Consider the following 15,337-nt stretch of genomic DNA (forward strand, 5'->3'; position numbering starts at 1 on the left):
TAAAGCCCATGGACCTAAGGCCCATTCTCATTTAACCCATCTCAATTAATCTAACACTAGCCCGACTCATACCAACTCCTACTCTATTATTTGTTTCCTGACAACCCGAGTAAACTTTCCCTCTATTAGTAAGTAATATAATTAATATCACTTTGAAATTTCGGGATGTTACAGGTTCCTGAAATCTATTTGGGGTTATTTTGTTTTTTCTATTTGGGAACGCTGCTTCTAATAAATCTATAATCGTATCTAATTTAAAAATTATTTTATCTCCATAAAATATAATTGTTTTTTGTAATTCTATCATATCTCTATCTATTTTTAAAGAGTTTTCTGTTTCTTTTAGTTTATTAAAACTATTATTTTCCATTACGGTGAAGGGTATTGCCAATCAGTATCATCATAATAGTATTAGGAATTAGTGAATTCATATCCACTAAAATTAAAGTCTTCATCTGAAATATAATCTTCATCAAAATCATAATCTGAATTAAAAGTTTGACTAATTTCTTATGTTTGCATTATAAAAGTATTATTTATAAAATTAAAATCTAAGTATATTAAGTTATTAAAATCGTATTCATGTATATTAAATTCATCGGCTAGAGCCCCCGCGAAAGAAATTTGCGTGGCTCTGATACCAATTTCAGAGGTACCAGCGGAAAAATATGAACGATTTAAGATTATTAGTTCAAGTAAGTTATTATCCATGAAATTTAATACATAAAATTTATATAGTTTCCATTTGCACCTGTATCTATTAAAATGAATTAAAAATAATACTTTTACAAATTTAATATACATAATTCAATATACCAAGAAAACTTTGTACTTGCTTTTTATCTATTAATTTATTAGGAAAGGATATAATTTTTTCAAGAATATGGCTCTGGAGTTCTATTCCTTTACCATCTATTTTCATACCTAAAAAATCAATATTATCTTTTAGTAAGCTAGTTTTTCATTCAGATAGGGCTAAACCATGTTTTATACATAAATCTATAAATATATCAAGATGTTTTAAATGATTATTGATATCAAACATCATCTGAAGATTAAGATTTTAATTAATCTTATAAAAATAAGATTTCATAAATTAATGATTTAATAAATAATGGATAAACTCTCATGAGATACATACAAAAGTTGGAATGCATGGATCATATAAATCCAAATTTTAGAGTTCCCATAGGGAACATGGATGCAAGAGAAAAGAAAAGCCAAAGTTCAAGTTTCCATGAGGAATCTCAACACCAAATTCAATGATCTGGCAATGGAGAATTTCAAGAAAAAGAATATCACATGGAAACAAGATATAGATGACAAAGTGGTGAAGTCTATCTAAAGGGATAAGAGGCCTATATAAGAAGAAAAAGAAGGAAGAAGAAGATCATCGGGCCTGGAACAAAATTTCAAAAAAGAGTGTTTAAGCTTTCATGTATTAAAAATAAGAGTGTTTGTATTTACTTATGTACTTTCTTTCACATCTTCATTGTAAAATACCCATCATGAAATAAAAACTTTCACTTTCCTTATAATACCTTTGAGTGTTCTTCCTATTTAGAAGTATTTCTCTTTTAAAAAGAGGAAATCTCCAACTACGAACTGTTCCTTTTTACCATACACCGGAAGTAGGAAACGAAACCTGGTTGAGCTGAATATTGCTGAAGGAGCCAGAGAGGAGTTACCTAAGGCTACTTAGGTTTGGTCTGGAATAACCTAGTAAAAAGACTCCTGGTGTAACCCGGCGATATCTTGGTCAAAACAGGAAAAAGGTACGGAAGCATGTTGGACCCTTGTTCTTTTTAATTTTAAAATACTTTTAAATATTTGAATCTCTTGGGTCTTATAAGGAAAATTCTCATAATTAATTTGAAACAGAGATATAAATACTTGCCTTAATAATTTTAAAATTACACTTAAAAATAATCTTTATGTGTTTAAATTTTGCATACTTATTAAATATTTGTTATAATATGTGGTTTATAAAATTCATAAGTTTCTTAAACTTAGATATAATCTTAAATTTCATGGATAATAACTTACTTGAACTAATAATCTTAAATCGTTCATATTTTTCCGCTGGTACCTCTGAAATTGGTATCAGAGCCACGCAAATTTCTTTCGCGGGGGCTCTAGCCGATGAATTTAATATACATGAATACGATTTTAATAACTTAATATAGTGTATTTTAATATACTTAAATATTAAATAATATGCAAATTTCCTAAGAAATATTTACTTGGTGTGGTTCATCGGCTAAGTCATGAATACAAAACGGGAAAGAAATTTGAATACGATTTAAGATTTTTAAAGTATTTCATATTTTTAGGAGATAAAACACCTGAAATCGTTGAACTTAATATATTAAAATATGAAATCGTTCAACATCAACTTCAAATATATTTCAAATAGATTTCAAATATACATGAATTTTTTGGGTTTAAAACCTCTGAAATCCACCGATATAATACCCTCCTTCAACGGGATAAGGTTTCTTAATTTCACACGCCTGCGATTGTGAATCAGACGTTTCCAAGATTGTGTTTTGGTACTACCACATCTCTCTATCTGTTATTATTTACAATTTTTCATCTGGGGATGTTCTTTTCAGATTTCGAGACCAGAAAAGGTGGGCTGAGCATAAAATTTTGTTTTTGAAATTAGGCTAATATTTTTGAGGTATGCTGCTTGATTTTCTTTTATTTTTGAAACTAGGCTAAAATTTTGTGTTTGAAATAGGATTATAGAAAATTGGTTACTTTGTTGCTTATTCATATGGCTGATTTGATCATTTAGTGAGTTCAATATGAGTTACCCTAATTGTAATTGTAAATAGATCATAGGAGATTTTTTAATCACTGTAACAATGGTCCCAATTCCTCATGGTGTTGTTTCAATTTCATGTTTTGCAGATTGAATAGTGGAAGAAGAGCAAGTAATTCAAGGATATGGTTGACCTTAAATCCAATCTGATGCATAGCATGTGCTAATAGTTGTATATTATATATTTATAAAAATGCTTCGGGTAGATAATACTGACAGTCACATACTGTCAAAGCTGCAACGTGACTTGAAATTGAGGGACGGGCTAGGAGTATTATATGACATGTGCTTGATAGGCTTTGGTAATGTATTTCTTATCTAGAAGTTGTGTATATTTATTGCTTTGAGAAATTCTAAAACATTTGCGTTGCTAATGACATCAGGTGATATACTACAGTATTTCTTGCCGGTATTCAAAAACTGGATAAAGGAGAATTATGGGATGATGGTTTTGAGCACAACCAGGTGTTATAGGTACATGTTTACTGATCTTGTTTCAGTTCTTGTTCATATTTTGTACTACAATCTGTTAATTTTTTTTTATCTTGTTTTCTACATTTGAAGTTGATGTTGTATCTACAGGTGTTAAGTGACTTGTTCACCGTTTGCGAAGTTTGAAGTTCGGTATCATCCTTCAACCTAAACAAAATGGGTAAGTTATGGTTTGCTTTGGTCCATGTCCCTCATCACCTCATGCCTTCTTCATCTTCAATTTATTTACATTCACTTTCTTCATCATTTATAGATGTTTTTCATTATCATTTTTTTGTTAATTTGTGTTTTAATCTCACTTAACGAACGTTTTTTTCATCATTATTCGTAGTGTTTTTTTTTTTTTGAAACTTCATTGTCATAAGGTGGCACATTTGGTTTATATTTATTTTTGTTCAAACGTCATACAGTTTGTTTCTGGGTACAAGTTAAAAGGAGATCAGTGGAAGTGGTATATTTGCGTTGCAGGTTAACGGGCTTGTGTCGAAACACGACTTTTTTTTTTAATTTCCTTTACATATCGAAATAGTCAAGATCGGTAGTCGTGTAAACATGCCAACCCGCTCGTGTGGTACTTGAGGTGGACTTGCTTTTCGATTCGAGCTTAACGAGACTGAGCCCAAAAATAAGATCGTTGCTGTTTTTGGCTGGTATTTTGTTGTTTGGGCAATCAATATATAATTTCTTTTATTGGTCAAGATTGTGTTAATCTCTTTATTACATAAGGCAATCAATATATAATTTGTTGTTATATTTCTGATGTTTTTCTTTTTTTCTTTGTTTTTTTTTGCTGTATTGCATTTTTTTTGCGCGGCTTTTTCGTTGTTGTTTTTTGGCTGGTATTTGTTGTTTGGGCAATCAATATATAAATTTTTAATTGGTCAAGACTGTGTTAATCTCTATATTACATAAGACAATCAATATATAATTTGTTGTTTAGACAATCAATATATAATTTTTTATCTGTCATTTGGTGTGATGCAGAATCGAGGTTGGGTATCAGAGAAATTGAAGAAATAAAGGTTAGGAGACCATTAAATTTTATTTTTTTAATTTTTTAATTGCATAGGATTTGAATTTTTGGCTTCAAAGTTATTAATTAACTTATAATGATGATTTAGGTACACCCATGGTTTAAAGGGGTGAAAAGGGTTATGTCGTTCGAATTGGAAGTTGCATATAAACCATCTATCTTCTCCAACTCTTATTGTTGAAAAGAGCTCAAGCCAATGTATGGATGCATTGGAGCATTATCAATCAAACATTTCAAAGGCGGAGACAAAATTCCTATTTTTATGTTTGCTGAAGAGGTATGTGTTTATGAACACAATGCAATTGTGTTTAATTCCTCTATTTATCATTAATTAATGTAAAGTACGCCGTGCAATTGTATTGAAATTAATGAGTCGGTTAATATGATTCACGTGCTGTGGTTGGTGCAGACTTTAAAATTCAAACACATATTTTATTATTGCCAGTAACGGGTCAAGCGGGTTAGAGTCGGTTCTTTTAGTACGACGCAAAACGAGTCGATATATTTGGTTGACTCACAAACACCTTTATTGCATATTCGTTAATAGTTAATGTTCATGAATGATTAAATAAATATATGGTGAAGAAGGTAACAAAATGTACTGGTCCGACCAGAATCGTTCTATAACAACCCGTTACCGTCCATGAAGCATACTCGTAGTGGTAGTGGTTGTATCGACTCTTATCAATGTCCTTTTGTTCCAACTAAAGTGACCCATTTATAACTGGTTATTACAAACCATTCGATTTGCTGAGTATGTGATTTTCAAATTGATATTTGCAGGTTATGAAAGAGGGTCATAATATGGATCATGGGTTTAATTTTAGAGGGACTGCATTGTACCTGTTTGTGTGATGCTTGGAGTAACTGATTCGTTATCAAAAGGTGGGTTATTAGATTATGATACATAGCTTCTTGCGGTAGAGTAAACAAAAGATTAAATATGTGACAAGTGAGGACACTTGGAAGAAACTTTGAATTGGAAAATAATCTCGAACTTCAGAGAAAATGCAGCTTTCAAGAAATTGGATTGCAACCAAGGATGGTTTCAAAACAGAAGAGCTAGGTGGAATAGCAAACAAATGCCTTTGTGGGTCATTTTGACTTTTTAAGTCAAGCAAATGCTTTCATTTTTTTTTGTTTGACTTGGATATCTACCTCTGCACAACAACTGTGATGCTGTTGGAGCTTAATGGAATTACACACACATGTTTATGTAATCAATTTTAGGGTTTTCATTTTTTATTGTGTATTGTTTTGTGAATGGTTTGTAGATTGTTCGTTAGCAATCAATTTCAAGCTTTAGAAACTGATCCACATAATTTTGTTTGTATTCTAAACTTTGATGAAGAATGGTGATTGAACTAGGGGTGCAAACGAAACGAGCCCGACTAGGCTCGGCTCAGCTCGTGACTTATAAGAGCTCGAGCTTGACTTGTTTCGAGCTGTTTTTCTAAAGCTCGAGCTTGGCTTGTGAGTCGATTTACATGCTCGGACTCGTGTAATACCTTAAACAAGCAAAAGCTCAGTATGTCAAGGCTCGGCTTTGTAGTGCAAAATTAACACTAAAGTACACAAGTGGTAATGCTTAATAATACACAACCTTGAGACCAAGCTCAATCAATAAATGCATTTTCTTTGAATCTTGGGTTTCGTTTGAGCTCTAAAAAGCTTGTTTCATTTAGAGATTTTTATCAATCCAATTTCGAGTAGTTTACGAGTTGCTTGGCTTGTTTGCACCCTAGGTCGAATCATGTACATGAGGCAACTGGTTTCACGGTAACACTTAGCCGTGTAAAACAACCACATATTTTGACTTTTGAGGATTATTTATTAGTCTTGGGAGAATTCAAAATAATTAATATGAATATTTTACACGTCACAAATTCCACTAACGGTGGTTCTATATCTATCCAATTGGATATATACCATGGCAACCACCATTTCACAGTCACAACCTCCACCAATGTTCATATAGCTATATAATTCACAATGTGAAATCAATTTAGCCATGGATAAACAAACAATCGTCGTGGGTCCAAGCAAAAAATCTCGTGGGGCCAGTTCAAGCAAGCGAGGGGCGGTTCGAACACATGAGGTGGTGGTTCGGACCCAAGCGTTGAGTCTGTAAGTCTATGCGAATTTGACCGATTCCGGTTATATGTGTGTCGGTAAATCGTGGTGGACCAATGGGGCGCCATCTGTCGGTAAAACTCGGAATTGATCCTGGCCGTTGAGGTGGTCAAATTACGCTAATACGGTAGACTTCTGCCACATTTGTTATGGTACTGAAACTAAAACAAAAAAACGAAGTTGGGTTTCGGTTGGTTTTCGTTATGTTTGACAAAGTGGCCCAATAGGGTCCTTACGACACCAAAACTCTTAATTATATATATATATATATATATATATATATATATATATATATATATATATATATATAGATAATTCTAATGAATTTTAACTTTAATTATATTAATTATTTAGTTTATAAGTTATAAGAAAAAAATAATTAAGGTACTTGTGTGTAGGTGTTGCCAGTAAATTTGTGGTTTGTGGGTACTTGATGGTTGAATTGAAGCGGTGGTACAAGATTGGCCGATGCATGGGTAGTACCCATGAGTGCCCCTTCCCCTCTTGTAAATCTCATAGTATAAACTTGGCTGTTGTCATCTATAACTTTCTCTGAAGTCATTAAACCGAGCTCGTACCGACTAAATCTGTGTTGTGTTCCCGCCGCAATGCGCGGACACACTTACTAGTATGTATATATATATATATATATATACGCGTTGAACTAGAAAAGAAAGAAAAATGTAATAGAATATCTCTATCAAATAATAAGTGGAGTGAGACACTTAAGAAAATTGAAGAGTTAGCTAAGCAGCGGTCATCATCCACGGGTGGTGTTAGAGGTGACCAGACTAGTTCATCGATCAAAGTATTCACTAGGAAGTCAGGTTTCATATATTGACCTAAGTGGAAGGTAAGTATACGGACCATAATCATGTTGTTTTTACAAGCGTTTTATATATGTTTATTTTGATATGCATATATATGATTATTTGAGAAATGATTGTGGGTCCAAGTATGTGAATTAATGTGTGGCTTAAAAGGAAGCTATAGTTTTAAAATAAATATGGTGGTATGCCTCTAATAAAAATATGGGTTACGAGTCCAGAGGGTTTCGGTAGTTGAAACCCCAAAATTTAAATACTATTTATAAAAGATTTCGGGGGTTGAAATCTTAAGGGGTTCGGGTGTTGAACCCCAAATATAAAAGGGGGAGTTAATAACCCGGGTGTTGAATTCCCAAAGAATAACGAGGAGTAAAATTAAGGATTTCGGGTGTTGAAATCCTAAGGAATTCTGGTGTTGAATTCCCAAAAGAATATTGTGGAGTAAATATAAGGATTTCGGGTGTTGAAATCCCAAGGAATTTGGCTGTTAAATTCCAAATAAAAATAAAACATATTTTTATAAAATGGTGTACTTACTTATCGAAAGCTAATAAAATATGTTTTAAAATGTTTTCAGGAAAAGCACCCATAGATGGTTGAAGCTTCATGGACGGAACTGGACTGACAAGAGAACCATACTCTCGTGTTTAATAGTTTGTATAATAAAATTTGTTTTAAACATATATGTTTTCTTGTACAATATATATATTTATAAAATAAAACGTCACCACGAGTGACATGTTTTGGATGTAAACTGGGACCTACTCTGATATATATTTTGTGAAATTATTATTTATAAAAAAAAATTAGGGTGTTTCAAGTTGGTATCAGAGCACGGTTCGAGAGATTAAGTATTCAAGATAAATACTTAGACTCGAACCATAAGTGCTCTTGATATATAAATGTGAGGGTTCAGTCTAGAAGCGGTCCATGGAAGCTACAAAGAGGAATTTTCTATGAATGCATAAATGAAATTAAGAGACAAAATATGTGAAAACTGAAATTTGTATGTTAAAAGACAATATAGTAGTTGGGAGATCAAGATGAGTATAATATATTTCTTTCATACCTAGCCAGTATGGGAATACCTGGCCAGTATGGGAGTAAATGTATCATACCGTCATGAATTTTCAATAATTATATTGTGTTGGAAAAAACAAAGAGTAAGTGGGGGAAGGTAAATATGCATGAATGATGTGCGTGTTTATATTTATTGCATCATATGTGCATATACGTTGCTTTGTGCTTTATGGGCTTAGATAAATTGTTAGAATTAACAATAGATTGAGGAGTATAAAGGCCTTAGATAAAGTACTTAGAAGGGATAAGTTATGGAACAAAAATAATAATAAATAAATTATTCGTCACCGTAAAAAGCTATGGCGGAGAAAGAAGGAAATATTGTACACGGTGATGGACACCGTAATGTAGAAAAGCATGTAGATAATGCTTCAGAAAGATCTGCGTCTTCACCTCATCAAGATGATGCTATAAAATTTGTACCTAAGGAAATTCGCAAGCAAATTGCAATTAAGGTGGGGAAAGCATTCGAAGCCAATATCCATTTCTTCTGGCTGAAATGCAAAATTATGTAGGAATTATGCTGGAAGAAAATCTGAAAAAGAATGAATCGATTGTGGAAAAGCCTCTCGAGAACGTGGGAGCGGCACCAAGAGTGGAGGTAGAAACGCATCGATGTGCGTATAGAAATTTCATGGCTTGTAAACCGTTACAATTTAAAGGAGAAATAGACCCCTTGGTTAGCCAGAGATGGATAACAGCTATGGAAACTTTTTTCGACACGTGCCACTGCGACGTGGCTGATGAAGTGATCTTCACAACAAACCAATTCATTGAACGAGCTAAAGACTGGTGGGATATGGTCAAAAAGGAAAAAAGGTAGGGAAACGATAAGAAATATGTCTTGGGAAGAATTCAAACCAACCTTCCTAAAACATTTCAGTCCACGTGTTGCAATTGATCGTATCACCGAAGAACTTCTTCATATGCGTCAAGGCAATGAAACGGTGGACGAAATATTTGGAATTTTCTATAATAAAGCAAAGTTTTGCCCTTCTCTTTTCACTAGTGAAGAAGCGTTGCTGACTCGTTTCCATCTTATCCTTAAAACAGAAATAAGAGAATTTATTTCTCCAACAAAGTGTGGAAGTCGAGGAGCTTCTTAATTGGGCTCGTGAACGAGAAGTGGAGCTAAAAAGACAAGTTGAAAGAGATGGGAAGCGAAAGCTAGATGTTGTAATTCTTACAGCACCAGCAAAGAAAGCAAAAATTTTTAAGCTTACAAAAGTATCTAGCTTTAAGAAGGAATTTGGTACTTGCCAGTTCTGTGGAAAGAGGCATTTTGGGGAATGTCGTTATAAGAATCCAACTTGTTATAAGTGTGGGAGACTTGGGCGTACGGCACCAGAGTGTACTAGTCTAGTGAACTTATGTTATAACTGTTATAGACCGGGCCATATGAAAAATGATTGCCCATAATTGAAGGAAAGGAATGGAAAGGCGGCAGAATGATCAAGAATTACAGAGAACGTGAAGAAGTTGGAAGCTCCAAAATCCTGAGGCAGGGCTTTTCAAATCACCGCAGAGGAGGCGAAGGTTATACCTGATGTCGTAACATGTATCTTTATCGTAAATTCCCCCCGCCTATGTTTTATATGATTATGGAGCTAGTACATCATTCGTATCCGAAAATTTTCCTTGCCATAGTTCTTTTAATAGAAGTAAATTAATAAATTCATCAGACGTTGAAATCGCTAGTGATAAGAGCTTTGTCGTCTCCGAAGTATGTCGAAATTGCAAAATAATTATCCAAGGAGAAGAATATTCTATCGACTTAATTCCTATTACACTAAGAGAATTTGATGTAATTATTGGGATGGACTGGTTATCCCAACATCAGGCGTCTATAATTTGTAATAGAAAGATCGTTCAATTTCTTTCACCGACTGGAAAACAAGTTTGTGTTTATGGAGAAAGAAAGAATGGTATCATAATATGCTCGATGGTGAAGGCAAGGAGTTATATGAAGCATGGTCATCAGACGTTTCTCGCCTATGTAATTGATACAAAAGAAAATGGAAAAGAACTTGTTCAAGTCCCTGTTGTTAATAAATTCCCTGATGTTTTTCCTGATGAGCTACCGGGAGTCCCACAGGAAAGGGAAATCGAGTTTAAAATTGATCTAGTTCCAGAAGCTAAACCAGTGGCTAAATCACCATATCGGTTGGCACCAAACGAGATGAAGGAGTTTATGTCTCAACTCCAAGACCTATTGGATAAAGGCTTTATTCGCCCAAGTGTTTCACCTTGGGGCACACCTATTTTGTTCGTTAAAAAGAGAGACGGTAGCATGTGAATGTGCATTGATTACCGTGAATTGAATAAAATGACCATCAAGAATAGGTATCCATTGCGTAGAATTGATGATCTTTTTGATCAACTGCAAGGTGCTAGTTGGTTCTTAAAGATCGATTTAAGGTCAGGATATCATCAAGTAAAGGTACGAGAATAAGATGTACCTAAGACGGCTTTTCGTACTCGTTATGGGCATTATGAATTCGTTGTGATTCCATTCGGCTTAACGAATGCTCCAGCGGTTTTATGGATCTTATGAAGCGAGTATGTAAGCCAATGCTTGATCGTTCTGTTATCGTGTTCATCGATGACATTCTCATTTATTCTCGAACCGAAAAAGATCATGCTCAACATCTTCGCGAGGTTCTTGATACCTTAAGAAGAGAAAAGCTATTGTTGGTGCATTTTGTGACCGTCGCTATGCAATTCTGACCAGCGGAGACGAAGTGGTGAAGTTAGAACAACTTCACCTACAGGCCCAAGCCCAAGCCCGCAAAGTTGGTTTATCTATATATATGTGTGTCTTGTTTAGGGTTTAGTATCCAGAAAGTTAGAGTATTTTGGTGATCAGTTCAATTGTCTAGAGAGAATCAGAGAGGGAGAGTCGTGTGGGACAGCCCGAGGTAGAGCTCACCTCGGGTCGGCCGTGGTTTTGTTTATGTTCGGTATGTAACGTGTTATGGTTATTATATAAAGGATCTGCAGATTCGTTTATTCCATTCGTGTGTTTATTCGTGTATTTGTTTGTGTGTAATCGTGTTCTTCGTCTTCTACACCATAAGCGAGTCTAGGATGATTCCGCACTCCTAGACATCGTGCGGATCTCGTATCGATTAGCGACGCCCCGAGGGGACTTACAAGTGGTATCAGAGCTTTAGGCTCTTATGCCATGGTTCGAGATCTGCGTTTTGGTGTTTCTGGCCCGTTTCTGATGTGTTTTTGGCCGAACAGCCGCCGTCGGCGAAGTTATTGGGTTCAGGCGAAGTTGTTGCTAAAATTTTAGGGTTTTGGCGAAGTTGACTTTTTTTGGCGAAGTTGACTTTTTGCGAAGTTGACTTTTTTGGCGAAGTTGACTTTTTGGCGAAGTTGACTTTTGGGGCGAAGTTGACTTTTGGCGAAGTTAAAAAAAATTATTAAAAAAAAATTGTTTGGAGTTTTCGTCCGAATGGCCAGATGTACACGATTATTGTGAGACCGAAGACGTTGTTCTGGCAACGAGTGAAACTTGGTATCTCTTGGTCTTACGTGTGAACAAATACTGGTCAACTCTGGATATGGATTTGAAGTTGCGAATGGGATATTGATTAAAACTGGATATTGACACATATTTGGTTATTTGGGTGTTTTTGGGCCAAGAAGTAGTTGTTGTTCGAGGTTGACCAACTGAAGAAAGTCAAATTTTGTTCGGGTTTTCGTTATTACTGGATTGCGGTCAGAGCATATTATTTATGTTATTTTCAAGGCGTTCGAGAATTGGATCCTGAAAACGTAGGATACGAGCATCCGGGATGCTTATTTATTAAGGTGAAAATTTTGGAACAAGTTGGATTTAATCGGGAATTAAATTGTTTAAGTTCTTGATCGTTATCCCTGGTGATTGAAGATGCTTCGGATTAATTAATGGTCATGTGTGTTAGATTCTGTCAAGGTGGTTTTGTGATGAAACTGATCACTTGATGTTGAGTAGTTGAAGATTGAACCTTATCTTACTATACAATTCCGACTAGTTGGGTGAAGTTTTGGAGGGAGCACAACTTCACGTGTTGGTGAAGTTAGTAACAACTTCACGTGTTGGTTGAGATGATCGATTAGGCACGGGATGCAGGTCAAAGATCTCGATCGATATAGTTCGGAGGAGCTTACACTGAAGGGGAGATCTGATATGGAAGACGCCGGGTGATTGGTAGATTTGTGGAGCTACAAGACAGTTTCAGACACGGCTGGTTGAAGACAGGATGGATGTTGCATGTATATGTGAAGTTCAAGTTTGAAGATCACAGTGCAATCGAGTCCTACCAGAAGAAGAAAACAGAAGATCATCAGTTAAGGGGGTGTCTGTTGGTGCATGTTTTGTAACAGATGATCTTTTGTGTTTGTTAGAATTGAGAGCAACGGTCAAAGGGGAGTCTATTGGTGCATTTTGTGACCATCTCTATGCAATTCTGAACAGCGGAGACGAAGTGGCGAAGTTAGAACAACTTCACCATAGGCGAAGTTAGAACAACTTCGCCTACAGGCCCAAGCCCAAGCCCGCGAAGTTGGTTATCTATATATATGTGTGTCTTGTTTAGGGTTTTGTATCCAGAAAAGTGAGAGTATTTGTGTAGCTGTCATTGTTTAGAGAGAGTAAGAGAGAGGGAGAATCGTGTGGGCAGACCCGAGGTAGAGCTCACCTCGGGTCGGCCGTGTTTTTGTTTGTTCGGTATGTAACGTGTCTTTGTTATTATATAAAGGATCTGCATATTCGTTTATCCCATTCGTGTGTTTGTTCGTGTATTTGTTTGTGTGTAATCATGTTATTCGTTTTCCAACACCATAAGCGAGTCTAGGAGGATTCCGCACTCCTAGACATCGTGCGAAAAAAAAAACCATCACTATCGCTTAAAATTATGTCGGTTGCTTAAGTTTGAAGGACATATCTTCGGATATGTTTGGTCCTTACTTCTACTTGTAGATTATGAGTATAGCCATTAACCAGATGACGGAAATTGACCGGGGCGGTTTATGATGGGTTTTTATTCTTTCGCTGAAAAATAGTCGTTCATACTTAGTTACACGGACACATACTCGTATGTGGTCGGTCCAGCTGATCCATTGGATTTTCAGGATAGCCGTTTACCTGAAGACTTTGACTTGATCGGGGCGATAGGCTTTTAAATTTTTTTTGGGAGATGACATAATTTTTCAAGTCTATAACTTCGTAAGAAGTTTCAATACGATGTTTAAAAGAAAATTGATCCAACCTTGGAAAGTGATAGAAAAACTGATTTTGTGTGCTTAACTGGTGAAGTTATTAGGCCTAAAAGACTCTAGAACAGTCATTGTATGTTATGGTAGCTTTCTATGGAGCGTAAAAGTAGTAGTGATACAAACTAAATCTCCTCGATTTAATGTGGAAAACCATTTTGAGTTGTGCATGTCTCCATATACATCTTTCCGAATGATAGGCAGAAAAGTGATTACCCAGTCATACACGAGCCCGTGAGTGTTCTGATTCCCGCGAAGATAGTGTTAAGTACCTGCAGTGATCCAGATTCGGGACTTGCAATTGTCTACAATTTGGAGTTGTATTAATGTCCTTATTTGTATCAGTAAAAAAAAATTTATTAAGCCTTCTGAAGCTTAAGTTATTTCAAATATCTAGAAAGAGGCAAGAAAGAATACTTCAAGCATAAGAAAGAATGGGAAGAAGACTCTAAAGATAGATGTGTGCTCATTGTTTAATCAGACACTACGGGTCAAAGTCAACTCGGGGTGATGTGGGGAAAGCCAAATACGCTTTGAGAATAGATAGGAGGCATCACAATCTCTTATGTGGCGTCCATCTAAAGTTTGAGCTTAATTGAACCTAATCCGTATCACAGAAGCGATGAAAACCATACTAAGTTTTATATCTGCTTACAACCTGTTTCTTTATGTCATAATACCGCTAAACATGGATCTATGTGACAACCACTTAATTAGTATGATTCCTGTTCGGATCTTCTCTTAAACATGAAGGTTCTCGTCAAGACTGAAATTTGATCCCGTTTATTTTATTACTCAAATTTTCGTTATGCATTTCGTTTTATGGTTTACTTTTATAACACTTGGTTACTTGGTTCTTTGATCGTTTTGTTTACATCTTTTTTGCGAGAATTTTAAAAGTCAGTTGCCCTTTGTTCAGACTTATATGTTTTTGTTTAACAATTATTTCGGGCGAAGTTATTTAATAAGCGAAGTTGACTAATTGGTTGACTTAGGCGAAGTTATTTTTAAGGCGAAATTCACATAACTTCGCCTCTGGGGTTTCTCTAAACTATAAAAGGGGATTCGTTGGTCAAACGTGTCAAACTTTTTTCAACTTATAACTCTCGGCGAACTTATACTGTCGACATTCACTCGAAACCCACATTATAATCTACTTCTTGTACGTGATTAAGGTTTGTAGGATCCTTGTAACCTGTTATTAGTTATATATGTGGATCATTGGTATCACGATGATTCGGTTTGTGGTCTTACTAAACCCTCGTTTAACAATTCATTTTTACAGTATTTAGTAACAAATTTTGGTTATCTGGATCTCAATCGAACTACCTCTTTCATATATTCATTCTCAAATCGGCCAAACAAAACCACAAATGAGTCAATCGTGATACGCCGATTAAGAGGCGAAGTTAGGGTTTAGGCGAAGTTAGCGAAGTTGTACTCAACTTCGCCATATGATTAACTTCGCCTGTTCAAGAGAATATTGATTAAGTGTACTGGTTTTGTTAGTCTCTGTGTTCAGACTTAGGCGAAGTTATTTTTAACGCGAAGTTCACAATCAATTACATCATAACTTCGCCTATGGTAAAGGGCGAAGTTATGACCTGTTAAGCCGATGATCTGACTTAGACTGTTTGTTGTGTAGATATGGCTGCTGTGGCAGGTGCTGGTGGCGCTGGTGGT

General features: G+C 35.4%; 1 long non-coding RNA gene across 1 annotated transcript; it reads left to right on the forward strand.

Moving 5' to 3' along the window:
- Positions 1–3,216: 3,216 nt before the first annotated feature.
- LOC143553125 (uncharacterized) lies at positions 3,217–6,117 on the forward strand. Its single transcript, XR_013138775.1, has 3 exons — positions 3,217–3,301; positions 3,410–3,479; positions 5,136–6,117. It is a non-coding gene; the product is annotated as an uncharacterized LOC143553125 (long non-coding RNA).
- Positions 6,118–15,337: the final 9,220 nt, after the last annotated feature.

The sequence above is a fragment of the Bidens hawaiensis genome, unplaced genomic scaffold (assembly GCF_021521415.1).
Source record: "Bidens hawaiensis isolate Kalapana, Puna unplaced genomic scaffold, B.hawaiensis_p1.1 tig00017151_1, whole genome shotgun sequence".
Lineage (NCBI taxonomy): Eukaryota > Viridiplantae > Streptophyta > Magnoliopsida > Asterales > Asteraceae > Bidens > Bidens hawaiensis.